At 39.5% G+C, this 17,911-nt stretch overlaps 1 long non-coding RNA gene across 2 annotated transcripts in view; it reads right to left on the reverse strand.

The window, feature by feature from the left end:
• The window catches only part of LOC126967287 (uncharacterized), a 31,908-nt gene extending 15,348 nt beyond the window's left edge, over positions 1–16,560 (reverse strand). The window contains exons 1-2 of one of the 2 annotated variants that reach the window (XR_007729963.1): positions 12,960–16,558; positions 12,560–12,674 (exon numbers count right to left, since the gene is read on the reverse strand). This is a non-coding gene — a long non-coding RNA (uncharacterized LOC126967287). Of the gene's footprint in view, positions 1–12,559 lie in introns of both variants that reach the window. The other variant, XR_007729962.1, reaches the window with a different exon arrangement.
• Between the last annotated feature and the right edge of the window lie 1,351 nt (positions 16,561–17,911).

Consider the following 17,911-nt stretch of genomic DNA (forward strand, 5'->3'; position numbering starts at 1 on the left):
CCTAGTATCGGAATACTGGGACTTGAAATCTCGAGCGATTGCCAATTTCGTGGCCACCTGGAGGGCAAAGCCAAATTGGCTTCAAAAAAACTGGGCGTCATTAATAGAGCACGGCAATACTTCAAGCCGGCCCACATTCTAGCGCTGTACAAAGCACAGGTCCGGCCACACATGAAGTATTGCTGTCATCTCTGGTCTGGCAACGCAGAGCTGCTCGAATTATCGGGGACCCAGTACTCTGTGAACGGCTGGATCACTTGGCGTTCGTAGAGACGTCGCTTCATTGTGTACCGCATTTATCACGGGGAGTGTTCCGAAGAGCTGTTTTACCTGATTCCTGCCGCCGAATTCCACCTTCGCACGACACGCCACAAGTTAGGTTATCATCCTCACCATCTGGATGTGTGGCGGTCCTCCACAGTGCGGTTTACAAGGAGCTTTCTTCCACGTACTACAAAGCTGTGGAATGAACTTCCTTGTGCGGTGTTTCCGGGACGATACGACATGGGTACCTTCAAAAAAAGCGCGAACACCTTCCTTAAAGGCCGGCAACGCTCCTGTGATTCCTCTGGTGTTGCAAGAGAGTGTGGGCGGCGGTGATCACTTAACAACAGGTGACCCGTACGCTCGTTTGTCCTCCTATTCCATAAAAAAAAGCATTGTTTACTTCGTCATATAAAACTTGGCTTCGTTTCACTTTGAATATTAGTAAAGTGTCACCGCAAACAATACCACCTTGTGTTTTTTTTCTACAAGGTTAGGTAGATCATTTATATAAATTAGGAAGAGGAAGGGTCCAAGAATAGACCCTTGTGGTACCCCCATACCGAGAGGAGTCCCAGGAGATCTCCTGCCATTCACCTCGACCCTCTGAATCCTATTATTTTAATATGAGATCAGAAGATCGAGTGCAGATCCTCTTATATCATAGTGGCATAGCTTCCTGACCAGCGTTGAATGTTGAACACAATCAAAAGCCTTAGATAAATCACAGAAGATACCAAGTGCATTCTGTGATTCCTCCCAGGCCTCAAAAATATTCCTGATGAGTTCAACACCTGCATCCGTAGTCGAGCGTCCCCTAGTAAAGCCAAATTGTTTTATATGAAGTAACTTATAAGTGTTAAAGTGAGTAAGCATTTGGCTTAAAATAATTTTTTCAAAAATTTTACTAAGGGTCGGCAACACCGAAACAGGGCGATTGTTATTTGGGTGAGAAGTGAGTCCCGATTTAAATATTGGTGTAATTTTACTATACTTCAGAAGGTCAGGAAAAACGCCATGTTCAATACAGCTATTAAAAACTAGTGCTAGATATGGTGCTATGACGTCAATAACAGAACTTATTATTTTTACAGATATGCCCCATATATCAGCAGTTTTTTTCATTTCTAAGGATCTGAAAGTTTTAATTATTTCTGCTGGGCTAACAACACTGAATTTGAAATTTTGTATACATTCCTTAACATTTTCTAAAAGAAGTGACTCGGCAACACTGGACAAGGGTGCTTGAGATAGAAACTGGGATGTCAGAAAAAAAAATCTCAAAAGCGGAAGCTACTTCCTGCTCAGAGCGAATTTTTGTATTGTTTATTATTAGATTATATTCAAACTTGCAGTCTTTCGCTCTTCCAGATTCCCAGTTAAAAACTTTCCAAGTCATACCTGGGTCTTAACCTGGGTCTAACACCTGGGTCTTCCGCGTAGGTCCTTACGGGCCTCAGGGTAACTGTTCGGGCGATGGCCCCTTTCAGTAGTATAAATGCCGCCTGCAACTACAGGCGGGGCACTGGGTGGGGCCGGTTAGCCCGTGGTGTTATGGCCGGTGGTATCCTGTTGCAGTGCGATCGAGCCTGCGTAAAACCGTGAGCGATCAGCGGACTGCGGCAGGGTGGTAGGGCCGTGGTTGGCTTGTGCCCGCCGCTCAGCGAGGTCGAGCCCGCCGGTAGTGTACCGGTGAGCGCCCATCAGCCAGCGGCGAGGAAGCAGTCGTGTCCTAGGAGACTAGGTCACGTGGTAGTCTCTTATGTTCGCCGGTCGTCGATGGTATGGCGCGATGCCACGCAAATGTTGGGAACACGCTCCGTCGGCGCGCGCGTACACAGAGGTGCTCAGGCGATGAACAAAGTCGTCCAGGCTCTCCATGCGCAGGTCTCTGGAGATGACCTGATTCCGTAAGAAGCGTGGTGCTCCGGAGATGGTGCGGAGCGCCAGCGACTGCTGCGCTCGCAGCGACTTGCGACCCGTCTCGCTTGTCAGCGCAAAGCAGGCGGGGGCCGCGTAGGTTAGTCGCGTGCGAACGTAAGCCTTGTATACGCACAACTTCGTACGAAGAGGCAGTTGGGACGCCAGCATGGGGCGGAGAACGTTCCGTGCGGCGCGCGTCTGGGCGACCACGTTCTTCACTTGGGGCCGCATCGACAGGGTCCTGTCGATGGTCACGCCTCGGTATTTGGCCTTCGGGGACCATACGACGGTTTCGCCTATGAGTGACACCGGGAGCGGAAATAAGCATGCCCGTCCGATGGATATCGCCTGAGTCTTCGCCACGTTGACCTTGAGTCTCCAGTCCTTCATCCAGGTGGGAAGCGCGTCCAGTGCTTGCAGCATCTTCAGCGCTGCATGCGGGGCATTCAGCGAGGTGGTAATGAACGCCGCGTCGTCGGCATACAGCGCTAGAATGGCGCCAACGGCGACTGGAATGTCGTCCGTGTATCTGTTGTAGCACACGGGCGACAGGCAGCTTCCTTGGGCACACCGGCTCGGACGGGGCGCTCCATGGACAGAGCGTTTTCAACCGCTACTTGAAAACGTCTGTCTTCCAAAAAGGTGGCCACAGTCTTAACTACTCGGCGGGGAGTAGTAGAAGTGGACAGCTTGTACACGAGGCCGGCATGCCAGACGCGATCGAACGCCTTCTCCATATCGAGGAATACTGCGACAGACTGCTCTCGCTTGTTGTAGGCGGTAGCGAGGTGGTGCAGTACCTTCGTCACTTGTAAAGTAGAGGAGTGTTCAGCGCGGAAACCGAAATTTTCGTCGCGTGGCTGAAGATGGGGCGTGATGTGCAGCAACAGTAGCTTCTCGAAGACTTTCGAGGTGGTGGACAGAAGAGTGATGGGACGGTAACTCCCAGGCAGCATGATGTTCTTGCTTTGCTTAGGAATGAGGATGACTCGGCCAAGCATCCAGGATGATGGAAAGTGCCCGGTACGGAGGATTCCGTTGAAGAGCCGCGTCATCTTCGCGATTGCTCGCGGAGGTAGGTGAAGCAGGGCTTCGTTGGTGACTCGATCAGGGCCGGGGGCTTTGCGCAGTCTAGTTCGTCGAATCATCCTTTGGACTTGTCCGGGGGAGAACACGACGGGGTCTTCTGTCGGCACTATCGGCGACTCGTAGTAGTTCTTCACATGTCGCTCGATGGTCTCTACAAGGTAATACCCAGACGCTCTCAGTTGCCAAGTATTGACTGGTTTGCCGTATGTGAACGCGCATTGTCATGCATTAACGTAAAATCGAAGCCAAAGGTTTGTGCAAATGGATGTACATAAGGTCTTCACATGTCGCTCGATGGTCTCTACGTGCTGCGTATCCGCGGTCGGGTTGGGTGTAAACTGCGTCTTCAGGTGGTCCGCAAATATCTCGATCCTCAGCTCAGTAACGTGGGGTTCCGTCACTGGCCATGAGGGGTCTAATCGGGGAGGGAGAGTTAGCAGCAGAGGCGGTGCATTTCGGACCAGTCGTCGCCGGCTCGCTCGATGGCGGAGTGCCAGGATTCGTCTGCGATTGTCTCCAGTGCGTCTGAAATCTTGGCGGCCGGAGCGTTCAGCCGCGTCTTCATGGTCGGGCACTGCAGGTTTTGCCATTGCCTTTGCAGCTTCCTCTTCTCCTCGATCATCGCTTGTATGTAGGCAGGGAGCTGAGGTTGTCTACGAGTAGATGCAGCGTCGAGGCTGGACTCTCGAAGCGCATTGGATACTGTTGCGCTGAGGTTCGTGGCGAGTCGGTCGACGTTTGCAGGGCTCTCTACTCTAAAGGACAGTGAATTTTCGGCCATGTGTTCGGCGAAGATTCGCCAGTCCTGGCGATGCTTCGGAGAAGGCAACGATATTGTCATCGGGGTCGTCTTCAGCGTCAAGAGGACTGCTTGGTGGTCGGAGATGAGGTGGTCATACAGGACGTCTAACGACGGTGTGACGCTAGTGACGACTATGTCGATGACGTCCGGCATGTGGGCTGCACAGTACGGGTAGTGCGTCGGGACCTCTGGTCCTAGCACCTCGTAGCCGTGGCGATCTGCGTCGTCCAGGAGGCGTCTGCCATCCGGGCTCACAATGTTGGAGTTCCACGCCGTGTGTTTCGCATTGAAGTCGCTCGCGAGGATCGTGGGCAGCGGCGAGTCCAGCAAGGTGTGGACATCAGCCACTGCAAGTCGGTTCTGCGGCGGCTTGTAGAGGGCGAACACACGGGTGGGCTGACGCTCGATGCAGATCTCCACGCCTAGGGCGTACGATGTCTGCAGTTGAGGTACTGGCAGCAATTGGTGGATGACGTTCCGACGCACCAAGGCTGCTAATCTCCTGTAAGCAGTCCCGATCGGTGAGGTGTGGTCTTCCCGGTAGACGTTGTATCCGGAAACCTTCAACTTGTCCACGGGTCTGAGGTGAGTCTCGCTGATCTGGCCGATGTCCACTCGACGCAAGGTCTTGAAAAGACAGGCTTTTTGTGATGAAAAACACCGCTCTTTGACCTTAAAGCTTCGCCTAGTATCAGGATAATAAATAGAACACGGCAATGTACAAAGCGCAGGTCCGGCCAACTAAGGTGTACTGCCGTCAATTCTGGTCTGGTGCACCCCAGCTCAAACCAATTGAACGCTGCACGCGGAGCTGCTCGAGATGTCAGGAATCAAGTGCTCTTTGAACGTTGCGACATGGCTTATACACACATCAAAAAAGTCTAAGCAACTAATTTAAATTTTAGGATGGTTTATCAAATTATAACGTTTTATTTTATTTTTAAAATAATATTTTTAGGATCCTATGATGTAAAAATAACAGCTGTTGTCTTTATAAGTTCTTTTAATAACAGAAATTAACAATATTAGAATATACTGCAGAAACTAAGGTACATAAGCAACAAAACATTTTTTTAACAAAATGAAATTTCTAAATAAAATGAATTTATTGTGAAAGGATAGGATAATTTAATACAAAGTATGGCCTCCTTTGCTGGTCAGAACTTGTCGGCAACGATGCATTGAATTAATGAGACTGTTTGTCATCTTGCGGTATTCGCTCCCAATGGAATTGTAGCAAATCCTTCAGCTGTTGGGTTGTTGTCGCTCCGTCCAAGTCCTTCAAAACACGTGTCTGGAGCATGTCCCAAGCGTGCTCGATGGAGTTGAGGTCTGGCAATTGTGCAGAACAAGGTAATACCCGGACGCTCTCCGTTGCCAAGTATTGACTGGTTTGCCGTATGTGAACACGCATTGTCATGCATTAACGTAAAATCGAAGCCAAAGGTTTGTGCAAATGGATGTACATAAGAATATCCTCAACGTAATTTTCAGCGTTTATGTTTCCATTTACAAAAACGAGCTCAGTTCGCCTGTTCTTCATAATACCCGCCCATACCATCACTGTTGAGCTGCTGTATGGATGAACTTCCTGAATGCACCTGAGCCTTTCAGTATTTTCGGGCCGACGGTACACTCGCACCCTTCTTGTATTCTCGCGACTCATCGGAAAACATAATTTTATCCCATTGTTCCTGGGTCCATGTTCTGCGTTCTCTACACCATTCATTTCGACGAGCGCCATTCCCGTGACGAATCGGTGGGCACCTAATTGGGCGTCGAGCTCGTAGGCCGTACTCATGCAGTCGATTTCACACAGTTTGGGGACTTACATTAACACCACTTGAATTTTGTAGCCTCAAACTTATCTCTGGAGCGGTTAACATCGGCTGGCATCTTGCAGTCAGTTGTATGTACCGGTCTTGCCAAGTGGTTGTACTCCTTTTACGGCCTGAATGCTGTTCAGCGGGTTCCCTTGTATTATTGTAGCGCTACCAAAGACGACAAATAACACTTCTATTAATGCCAAAATGCCGAGATACCTGAGATTAATTACTTCCCGCATGCAACATCCCTACAGCTCTTTGCATATCATTTGCCGTCAAATGATGTCGCTCCATGACGTAAAGAATATGTAACAATTCAATTTTGTCGCTAACATTAGTTAAATGGTTGGTAAAAGTATAAAGTCAAGACTAAACGTAGCAATAAAAACGCACTAAAATTCAAACAAATTCCCTTTCATTTATTTTTATAAAAAAAAAACTAAACATAATCGAATTTTTTTTTACAACCAGCCAGTATGCCATCAATAACAAAAAAGTTTACATACCAATGCACTTTGAGTGAATAAAAACTTAATATAAATGGTAAATTTGTAATATCATGCATGTTGATTAGACTTTTTTGATGTGTGAATTTTGTGAATAAAAAACCCATGCGTATCGATTATTATTTACATGATTTCAATATAATCGCTTCAAATGTCAAAACTGATTTTTGAGAGTCGGGTTGTTCTTTATGCGTGGCACATCACTTTACTCATGTATCCATGAAGTATAACATTATCGGTATGACATTTTAACTAAAAAAATATGAAACTTCATAGGTGTGAAATGTCAAAAGTAGGCGTGTGTATGCCAATTATCTATTTGTTGACCATGTATAGGGCTGCGTTAGTGGTTACGTATGTGTGCGCATGCTTGTGTTTATTTGACTAGGGCGTGTCTAGGGCGTAAAGGTCTAAAAGGCATAAAAGGCATTTATTTTCTCAAAATTGATTCCTTTAGAATTCTTTTTAATGTCATTTCTTATACTACTAGATACTACTACCGCTTCGGAAACAAATGGCGCTCTGAGAGAGAAGAAGCGGCGCAAGAAACTCTCCCAGCATTCTTTTTTTGCGCTCTTTTCAATAAAAATATACAATACTGTACAGTCATTTCTATCGCTATAAAATAATCACAATCTAGTCCCAGGCTGTCCGATCATTTAGATATTCAGCAGTGGAGTAATAGGATTTACGACAGAGCCATTTTTTTTATAAAACATTTAAATGTATTTATAGATAATGCCTGAACAGTGGCTGGGACTTTATTGTAGAAGTGTATACATTTACCCTTAAAGCTATTATGTATCTTATGAAGCCTACTAGAATTAGTTACAAGCAATCCCTTATTTCTAGTGTTATAATAATGAAAATCACTATTAAGAGCAAAAAGGTGACGATTTTTGTGAACATATATTAAATTTTTAATAAATGTACTGACAATGAACAGTCATAATATTTATTTCTTTAAATTTTTCTTTGAGAGACTGTCTATAACCAAGCTGATATATAGCACGAACAGCTCTCTTTTGCAGTGCAAACACTATATCAATGTCAGCAGCATGACCCCATAGTAATATACCGTACGTCATGATGCTGTGAAAATAACCAAAGTACACTAATCTAGCGGTCGCAACATTCGTGTACTCTCTAATCTTTCTAACTGCATATGCCGCAGAGCTGAGTCTATCTGCTAGATGGGTAATATGTGGACCGCATTGAAGCTTTTTATCTAACGTGATACCCAAGAAGACCGTAGTGTCCACAAGTTCCAATCTCTGGTCATTTATAAGTACGTTGGTTTGTACCTCCGCTGTGTTTGGTGTAATGAACCGTAAACACTTTGTTTTTTTACTGTTTAAGTGCAGATTATTCGTCTCAAACCAACGCACTATCTTTGAGAGTGCATTGCTTACCTCGTCATCAATATCCGCACGTCGCTTCACTTTAAAAATAAGTGAAGTATCATCAGCAAACAATACAATCTCATGGCTATCATCTACCACAAACGGTAGATCGTTAATATATATAAGAAACAAGAAAGGACCGAGAATAGAACCCTGTGGAACACCTATTCCCACAGGTTTACCCGAAGACCGTTTGCCATTTACATCGACTATCTGAACTCTTTCGCTTAAATATGATTTTAACAGATTTAGGGCTCTATTTTTCACTCCATAATGTTTTTGTTTTAGGAGTAAAGTTTCATGGTGGACGCAGTCAAATGCTTTTGACAAATCACAACAAATGCCCAATGCATCCTGCGACTCTTCCCAGGCGTCAAAGATGTGCTCAATGAGTTTAGTACCCGCATTAATTGTTGATAAGCCACTAGTGAAACCAAACTGATTTTTGTTCATTAATTTACAAAAATGCATTTGTAGCTGTTGAAGCAAAAGTTTTTCAAAAATTTTACTAAAAACAGGCAGCACTGAAATAGGTCTGAAATTAGCAGGGTCAAAAGAACTGCCCGATTTAAACAAAGGTATAACTTTGCTGTATTTCATGAGGTCAGGGAACACACCCTCATCTATGCATTCATTAAATATTATTGCTAATTCAGGTGCTATAATGTCAAGTATGTATTTTACAATATTAGTTGAATGGCCCCATAGGTCTTTTGTATTTTTTAGGTTAATTAATTTGAAGATTTTTATTATATCGCTACCTGTAACATACTTAAATTTCAAATCAGTGGAAGATACTGGTACGTGTAATTTAAGCATATCATATGCTGCTTTTGGCGAAGAGTTAAGGTCTTTGGTCGTGACAATCGGGATTTCGGAGAAGTATTTATCAAATTCATTTGCAATTTCTATTTCCGAATTTAAAACGCGATTATTAATATTTAAACAGATAGAGGTGTTACGGCAATTCGATCTACCAGTTTCATTGTTAATTACACTCCAAGTCGCTTTTACTTTATTATTACTGTTTTTAATTTTATCTGCAATGAAATGTGTTTTCGCTTCATGACAAACTACTTTAAAGAGCTTGGAGTATTTTTTTACATATATTTTAAATTCTTCACTATTATTGTAATGTTTCTCATAATAAAGGTCATATAAGCGTTTACGACTTTTGTGGATACCCATTGTTGCCCAATCATTAAAACAATGTTTGTTGTTTACTGTCATCGTTACTGGAGTAAAAATCCTGTCAAATTCCTCACAGAAGGAATTTAAGACTAAGTTATAGTGAAAATTAGCAGTTTCACCACAGTGTAAGAATGGTATCGTATTTACCAAATTATTTCTAAACCTCTCAATAGGCTACCCGTAACTGGTATAATCGTCACCTTTTTTGGTCTGACATTGTCCAATCTTGTATTTACTTTTATAAGTTGCCCACTATGGTCGGACTGAAGATTATTAATTATGAGTTTACTAGTAATAGTAACATCTGTAAAAATATTATATAAACAGGTTGCTGTTGTAGAAGTGATTCTAGTAGGTTCTCAAAATACATTGAACAAATTAAAACTTTGAAATAAATTTTTAAGGCTAGTACAATTGGCCGAAGGTTCAAGCAAGTTTATATTAAAATCTCCACACACTATAATTGACTAAATTTTGATAGTACCTCCTCCATTCTATGTTGGAATTGTTCATATGATGCAGTGGGGGGGCGGTATACACTTACAATAATAAATTGCTCTAGTTCTATACAAGCTATCTCAATTAGTTGTTCTATAGAGAGATTAACAATATCTCTTCTATTTTTACATTTTAATCTATTATTAATAATAATTAGGGAACCTCCATGTATTGCCCTACTTCTACAAAACGAACTGACTACTTTAATACAGTATCACAATTAGTGGCGACACTGGTTCCTATACAAATTACGCGTGATGGCCATTCTAATGTCTTTTACCTATTCTGTGATTTATAATATATCGTAAATTATATCTACAACAAAATAATATGGGAATTCGTTCGTAAACGTATTGTAAGCGGACCTCGATACAATTTTACAATATGCTATTAAATAGTATTATATTTATATATTATAGTTTTTACTTTTTATAAATTTTATGGTTTAACCTTGTGTTTAGTGAAATAAGCATGCATTTAAATTGTATTTTTAGTGATGAATCTGTTGATTTTATGTCAACAAAGTATTTTTGACGTTGACTAAGTATAATATAGAAGACTTAAAACTGCTCCTAAGGAGCAATCTTCTTCATTTTGTACCTATATTTTTAAAATTAACTAAAAATTTATGTTCGGCTAACCGATGTATTGCAATGAAGGCTTGCTAACAAATACCTACAATTAAATAACGTGCACTAAATTCTATAATTGTTTACCCACCAACCACCCAAGAAATTCACCTTTTCCTTAGCAAGAAAAGCAAATTAATCTAGGCCTTGCCTGCCATAAAAATGTAATCTCATCTCAAATTTTTGCTGAATTCGAGATGAGATTTGACGAATTGAGGTGCTTAATTGACAATGGTTCGCAGAATAACTTAATAACTACAGCTTGTTGCAGAAAACTTAATTTACTTATAATTCCTTTGACTAATTCGTTTATTAAAGGAGCTGGGTCTGTATCGCGACCGATAATAGGATACGTACATTTAGATATCGAGTCTCGCGTTTACCCAAATCAAAAGTATACTATTCACGCATTAGTAGTTGAGAGTTAACTACCATCGCACCATGTTAAGTGGGATAGACTTCCACTCGCTTCCGCTCGCTGATTTAAGCTGGAATATTATTATTTTATTTTTGATTTTTTTCAAGGAATATCAACAGCTATTTACACAAAATAAAAATAAAATAAAAACTTAGAGCTTATTACAGATATTCACTAATAGACAATAGAAGTAGTAAGAAGCAAAATTATAAAGAGTGAACATGTAAAATTATAATCTAATATTAAGCACACTTGATATTTACAGGTTAGGATTTAAAAAATGTTTTCATGATAGTACATTGTTTCATTGCTTTCCAATATCCAAATTAATTATTTCACTGCTTAGTTTATTACAGGTGGAGCTAGCTCGCAAGATATAACTATTGCTCCGGGAGTTAGTAGATGATTGAGGTACATACAATAAACGGCTATAGCGTAGTGCAGTTGACGAAGTTCTCAATGAAATTGTCGAAAGAAGATCTGGACAATCAACCTTAGTTTGAGCTAGTTTCAAGAAGAAAGCAATGTCAGAGATCATACGTCGTTTCTCAAGCGGTAGTAAATGTTGCTTTTTACAATGCTGCTCGTAGGACCTTGAATTGTATCTGTTGTTAGTACGGTAGCATAGAAAGCGTAAGAACTTTTTTTGAATATTTTCTATTCGAAAAATATATATAGAATATTTCAGATTTGAGAGGCATATTCTAAGTGACCACGAACGAAGGTGCAGTACAATATCTTCAGTGTCTTGACTTGATGGAAATCACGCGAACTTCTTATAATAAATCCAAGGGCTTTCAGCATTTGATAAAGTTAAATTTATATGTTGGTCAAATAATAGCTTGGAATCAAGTAAAACACCAAAGTCTCGTATTGTACTATCCTCTGCACATTTTCACATTTCAACTGGTATTTGAAAATTATAGGATGCCGCTTTCGCGTGAATGTTATTACGCTACATTTCGATGGGTTTAGTAGTATAGGCTATGATAATCACAATAATTTTGCAATCGGTGTAGAGCTATTGCATCATCTAGTGACGATACCTTGTTGTAAATTTTGATATCGTCAGCAAAGCACAATATTTTGGCGGTACGTACGCAAGTATCGACATCATATAAAAATATTGCGAACAATAGAGGGCCAAGCAAGGAACCTTGAGGAACGCCTCTCGATATGGGTACCCACCCTAAGATATAATTACTGACAACAACAGCTTGAGTGCGATTATGAATATAGGAGGAAAACCATCTTAACAAATCACCGCTGATACCAATATTATAGAGCTTATTAAGAAGGATGCCATGCCGTATTCGGTCGAATGCCTTACTTAAATCGGTGTAAATTACATCAGCTTGGACACCTTGCTGCATTGTTTCAGTTAGAGAATTATTAAGAAATGAATTGATGATTTAGATTTATCTAACTCTTCGTTTACGGCATTGGCTCGTAATGACTTATTACATAAATTTTTCTTTACGGTTTCACGTGACGATGTGGGACGTTATACTGTCTCGTTACCTTTTAGTCGGGATCCCGCAGAGTTAGGTAACTCCCGCATCAACGCGTACCATCGGCTAATAGCGCTTGGGAGAAAGCTCCGCCAATCACCGATGTTACGAGAAAATTATAATGCAGTGATCCAGGAGTACATTGACAATAGTTACGTGAGTCAAGTCGACGAATCCACCACATTAGGCGACGGGTATGACATTCCTCACCATGCTGTTATTCGGCCAGATAAACCGTTACCGCGCATTGTATTGGATGCGAGTGCTAGGACTCATACAGGTTTATCTTTAAATGATGTACTTCATATTGGTCCAAATTTACAAACAAATTTATTTTTTCTACTAATAAATTTTACATTATTTCGTAGCGCAATAAATGCAGATATTAAGTAAATGTATTTACGCATTGGTGTACCAACTGACTAACGTAAATACCTGCGGATTCTGTTTCGATTCAATGAGAACGAACCTGTGCTGACCTTTGCTTTTAATAGCTTACCTTTCGGACTTAAGTCTAGTCCATAAATATGCTTATTTGGTTTGTAATTTTTTGACATCCCTCTCTTGCTACCAACTGGCGCCAATTCTCTTTAATTATCTCGTGTACGGGAAAGCTGAAAAATATTAGCTTTTACATATTTGCGATGTAAATAAGTATCAAATATCACTAGGTAACGATATTTCCGTGATAACGTGTAAATAGCACTAGTATAAATTGTACACGTATTGTAGGCCGTTCACATTACACAAAATACAATATTGCTAATCATTGTTCACTAGGCCTTTAAAAATAGCAACAGACTCCAAAAAATTGTACCATATTTAATGAAAAAATATTCGTTCTAATAAATTACTTCCGCTTTTTGCGTATCAATCTTATATAAATAAAATAACCTTACCGATGATACGTCACGCCATCTTTTTTTGAGTCGTTAATGTATTATTTAAGCACTTTTTATAGCACAATTAGGCTTGTTCAGTGACACACAGTTTATACACGACTAAGGAGAAAAGCTTGTGGAAAAAGTGCTGACTGTCTTTAAGCAAATTTTTTGCCGTTCCGTTATCAGACTGCGAATGATATGTCCATATGTATAGAATGTCATTGGTCTAGATTATTTTTTTTTCGACGTTTTCACAGCTGCCCAAACAGTTTTCTGCGATATGACTTTAGAAAACTGAAGTGCAAGTTAATTAATTTAATTCGATTAAAGTTATTACAAATAATCTTAATGAAAACCATGTATTATCTGAAACATATTCAATTAAATCAGTTTCGTATAATTTATTTTGGCATCAATGGAAATAATAGTCCCCAAGAACTATTTGTACATACATTCTGTTTATCAGACTAGTCTGGTAAAGAACTGGCTCTAAGCATATTATTAAGAAAAAATCTCCTTTAATCGCTTTTGCTTCTTGGGTTACATTATTCACACACACAAATAAGAAATTAAGAAAAAGAAATCAAAAATGTAATTGTCTTCATAGCACATGTTAGCGTAGGCATTTGTACAGTTAGAGGCAAAATATGGTGATCATTGTAAAACTACGTCATCTCCGATCAAGTATCAACTAGATTAGACAACAATCGTAAACACTGCAACAGAAATATAGCCACAAATAACTGTGTAAATAACATGCGGATGCTAGCTAAATAAATAGCATTTTACTAAATAAGGTAAAAACTCTGAGACAGAAAAATTGGGAATATCGACAAATTATCGTATATTTTTTTAATTCGTAGTGAAATAGCGCGAAATCAATGACTCGTGTTCTCTCAGTATGCCTCAAAGACGTTGCGCGTCTCTTTTAGATAGCCTTGCCAATTCAAATAGATATTTATGCCACTGTTGTGTAATAAGGGGTTAATACCAATAATAAAAACACAAATGCCGGTTTATCATAATGATAATAGTATCACATTAGTGTTTTAATACCTAATTATCAACAGTTGCATACAATACATATCTACAGCCATAATATGAATCCTCTATAAAAGATTCTGAAACAGTAAGCTTATTGCTAACATTAAAAAAGCCTAACTAACTATTACATCATCCAAACGAATGTTGTAATGTTGTACTGAATTTCATTACAACACTCGTTTGGATGATGTAACGGTTATTAGGACATTAGGTGTTTTATCGTTAGCAATAAGCTAGCTGTTTTAGCATCTTTAATAGAGGATTTAAAGCATGGGTGTAGATAAAGGTATAATTAACACTAAGTAATCAATGATTATTATATTTCCAGTTTGTTTAAACGAATATGAACGTACATGGATTGTGGTTTCAAACATAATATCAAAGATATAAATTTGTCAAATGATCGTCTCCATTTTAAGCGCCTAGTTATAATATTCAAACGGTTAAGTGTAAATTATTAAGAAGCAAGTGAGAAGTGATACGAATCATATTACACATATGTATGGAGTGCAATACTAAAAGACAAGTTTGTAATTTGCACTTTACAATTCAGTTCAATACAATACCAATATGTTTACAATAGCTTAGTGTTTATACAGATGCAACTGTCACTTTACACCATTTTACATCTATGTTAACAAAAGCAAAGCATTGGCTACAGAAAATTAATAATTTAACATTTATGCAATGGTATATCACCAATTTTAATACAAAATACTTCCTTAGATAAGTTCGCATATTAATTTTGGTGGTTATATAAACTTCAAATTACCTTAATTCAATTACTAAGAAATATTGCTTACGAAAAATGAAATTAAATAAAAAAAGACATAAATAATTAAGCTGTAACTTTGACTAAAGTTAAATTTTCAAGAATTCTAATATCTAATCAAATAATAAAATAATTTTCGTTGTATTTTCATAGACAATCACAAACCGGTACGTAGACAAAGACATATTTGTGAATAGTCTAAGAATTTCTCTTACGACATAACGACCACAGTTTAATATACCTATTGGAATATAACGCCTAGTATAGAGGTACGATTAAGTGTTTATTTTGGAAAACTTATTGAATTTGGCGTCATATTGAGGAAATCCATAATTATCCAATTTCTTTTAGTTATCTTGAGTGTAAATTCCGCTAGTATTTGTCATCAACTCGCCGCTAGTCAACTCCTCCTGAGGATGCCTCTACACGAGGCAAAACACGTATCTCAATGATTGAATTCAAATATTAGCGAAATTTACACTCAAGTTAACACAAAAAATTTGGATGTTAATTTTGGCGCGTTTCAATTCGCTTTTTGTTTTTTTAGGGAAGATTACTATACTTACGAACGAGCATACATACAGGTCACCGGTTGGTTACCACCGCGACAGGCACAAGAACGTTACCGACCTTTTCACAGCATCATGACGTACGGTATTTTACTATGGGGTCATGCTGCTGACATTGATATAGTGTCTGCTCTGCAAAAGAGAGCTGTTCGTGTTATATAACAGCTTAGTTATAGACAGTCTCTCAAAGAAAAATTTAAAGAAATAAATATTATGACTGTTAAGAATCGTCACCTTTTTGCTCTTAATAGTGATTTTCATTATTATAACACATGAAATAAGGGATTGCTTGTAACTAATTCTAGTAGGCTTCATAAGATACATAATAGCTTTAAGGGTAAATGTATACACTTCTACAATAAAGTCCCAGCCACTGTTCAGGCATTATCTATAAATACATTTAAATGTTTTATAAAAAAAATGGCTCTGTCGTAAATCCTATTACTCCACTGCTGAATATCTAAATGATCGGACAGCCTGGGACTAGATTGTGATTATTTTATAGCGATAGAAATGACTGTACAGTATTGTATATTTTTATTGAAAAGAGCGCAAAAAAAGAATGCTGGGAGAGTTTCTTGCGCCGCTTCTTCTCTCTCAGAGCGCCATTTGTTTCCGAAGCGGTAGTAGTATCTAGTAGTATAAGAAATGACATTAAAAAGAATTCTAAAGGAATCAATTTTGAGAAAATAAATGCCTTTTATGCCTTTTAGACCTTTACGCCCTAGACACGCCCTAGTCAAATAAACACAAGCATGCGCACACATACGTAACCACTAACGCAGCCCTATACATGGTCAACAAATAGATAATTGGCATACACACGCCTACTTTTGACATTTCACACCTATGAAGTTTCATATTTTTTTAGTTAAAATGTCATACCGATAATGTTATACTTCATGGATACATGAGTAAAGTGATGTGCCACGCATAAAGAACAACCCGACTCTCAAAAATCAGTTTTGACATTTGAAGCGATTATATTGAAATCATGTAAATAATAATCGATACGCATGGGTTTTTTATTCACAAAATTCACACATCAAAAAAGTCTAATCAACATGCATGATATTACAAATTTACCATTTATATTAAGTTTTTATTCACTCAAAGTGCATTGGTATGTAAACTTTTTTGTTATTGATGGCATACTGGCTGGTTGTAAAAAAAAATTCGATTATGTTTAGTTTTTTTTTTATAAAAATAAATGAAAGGGAATTTGTTTGAATTTTAGTGCGTTTTTATTGCTACGTTTAGTCTTGACTTTATACTTTTACCAACCATTTAACTAATGTTAGCGACAAAATTGAATTGTTACATATTCTTTACGTCATGGAGCGACATCATTTGACGGCAAATGATATGCAAAGAGCTGTAGGGATGTTGCATGCGGGAAGTAATTAATCTCAGGTATCTCGGCATTTTGGCATTAATAGAAGTGTTATTTGTCGTCTTTGGTAGCGCTACAATAATACAAGGGAACCCGCTGAACAGCATTCAGGCCGTAAAAGGAGTACAACCACTTGGCAAGACCGGTACATACAACTGACTGCAAGATGCCAGCCGATGTTAACCGCTCCAGAGATAAGTTTGAGGCTACAAAATTCAAGTGGTGTTAATGTAAGTCCCCAAACTGTGTGAAATCGACTGCATGAGTACGGCCTACGAGCTCGACGCCCAATTAGGTGCCCACCGATTCGTCACGGGAATGGCGCTCGTCGAAATGAATGGTGTAGAGAACGCAGAACATGGACCCAGGAACAATGGGATAAAATTATGTTTTCCGATGAGTCGCGAGAATACAAGAAGGGTGCGAGTGTACCGTCGGCCCGAAAATACTGAAAGGCTCAGGTGCATTCAGGAAGTTCATCCATACAGCAGCTCAACAGTGATGGTATGGGCGGGTATTATGAAGAACAGGCGAACTGAGCTCGTTTTTGTAAATGGAAACATAAACGCTGAAAATTACGTTGAGGATATTCTTATGTACATCCATTTGCACAAACCTTTGGCTTCGATTTTACGTTAATGCATGACAATGCGCGTTCACATACGGCAAACCAGTCAATACTTGGCAACGGAGAGCGTCCGGGTATTACCTTGTTCTGCACAATTGCCAGACCTCAACTCCATCGAGCACGCTTGGGACATGCTCCAGACACGTGTTTTGAAGGACTTGGACGGAGCGACAACAACCCAACAGCTGAAGGATTTGCTACAATTCCATTGGGAGCGAATACCGCAAGATGACAAACAGTCTCATTAATTCAATGCATCGTTGCCGACAAGTTCTGACCAGCAAAGGAGGCCATACTTTGTATTAAATTATCCTATCCTTTCACAATAAATTCATACATACATACATTACATTTATACATTGTGATTATTTTATAGCGATAAAAATAACTGTACAATATTGTATATTTTTATAGAAAAGAGGGCAAAAAAGAATGCTGGGAGAGTTTCTTGTGCCGCATCTTCTCTCTCAGAGCGCCATTTGTTTCCGAAGCGGTAGTAGTATCTAGTAGTTATTAGAAACGACATCAAAAATAATTCTAAAGGAATCAATTTTGAGAAAA

This window comes from Leptidea sinapis, chromosome 12 (genome assembly GCF_905404315.1).
Source record: "Leptidea sinapis chromosome 12, ilLepSina1.1, whole genome shotgun sequence".
NCBI classification, from domain to species: Eukaryota; Metazoa; Arthropoda; class Insecta; order Lepidoptera; family Pieridae; genus Leptidea; species Leptidea sinapis.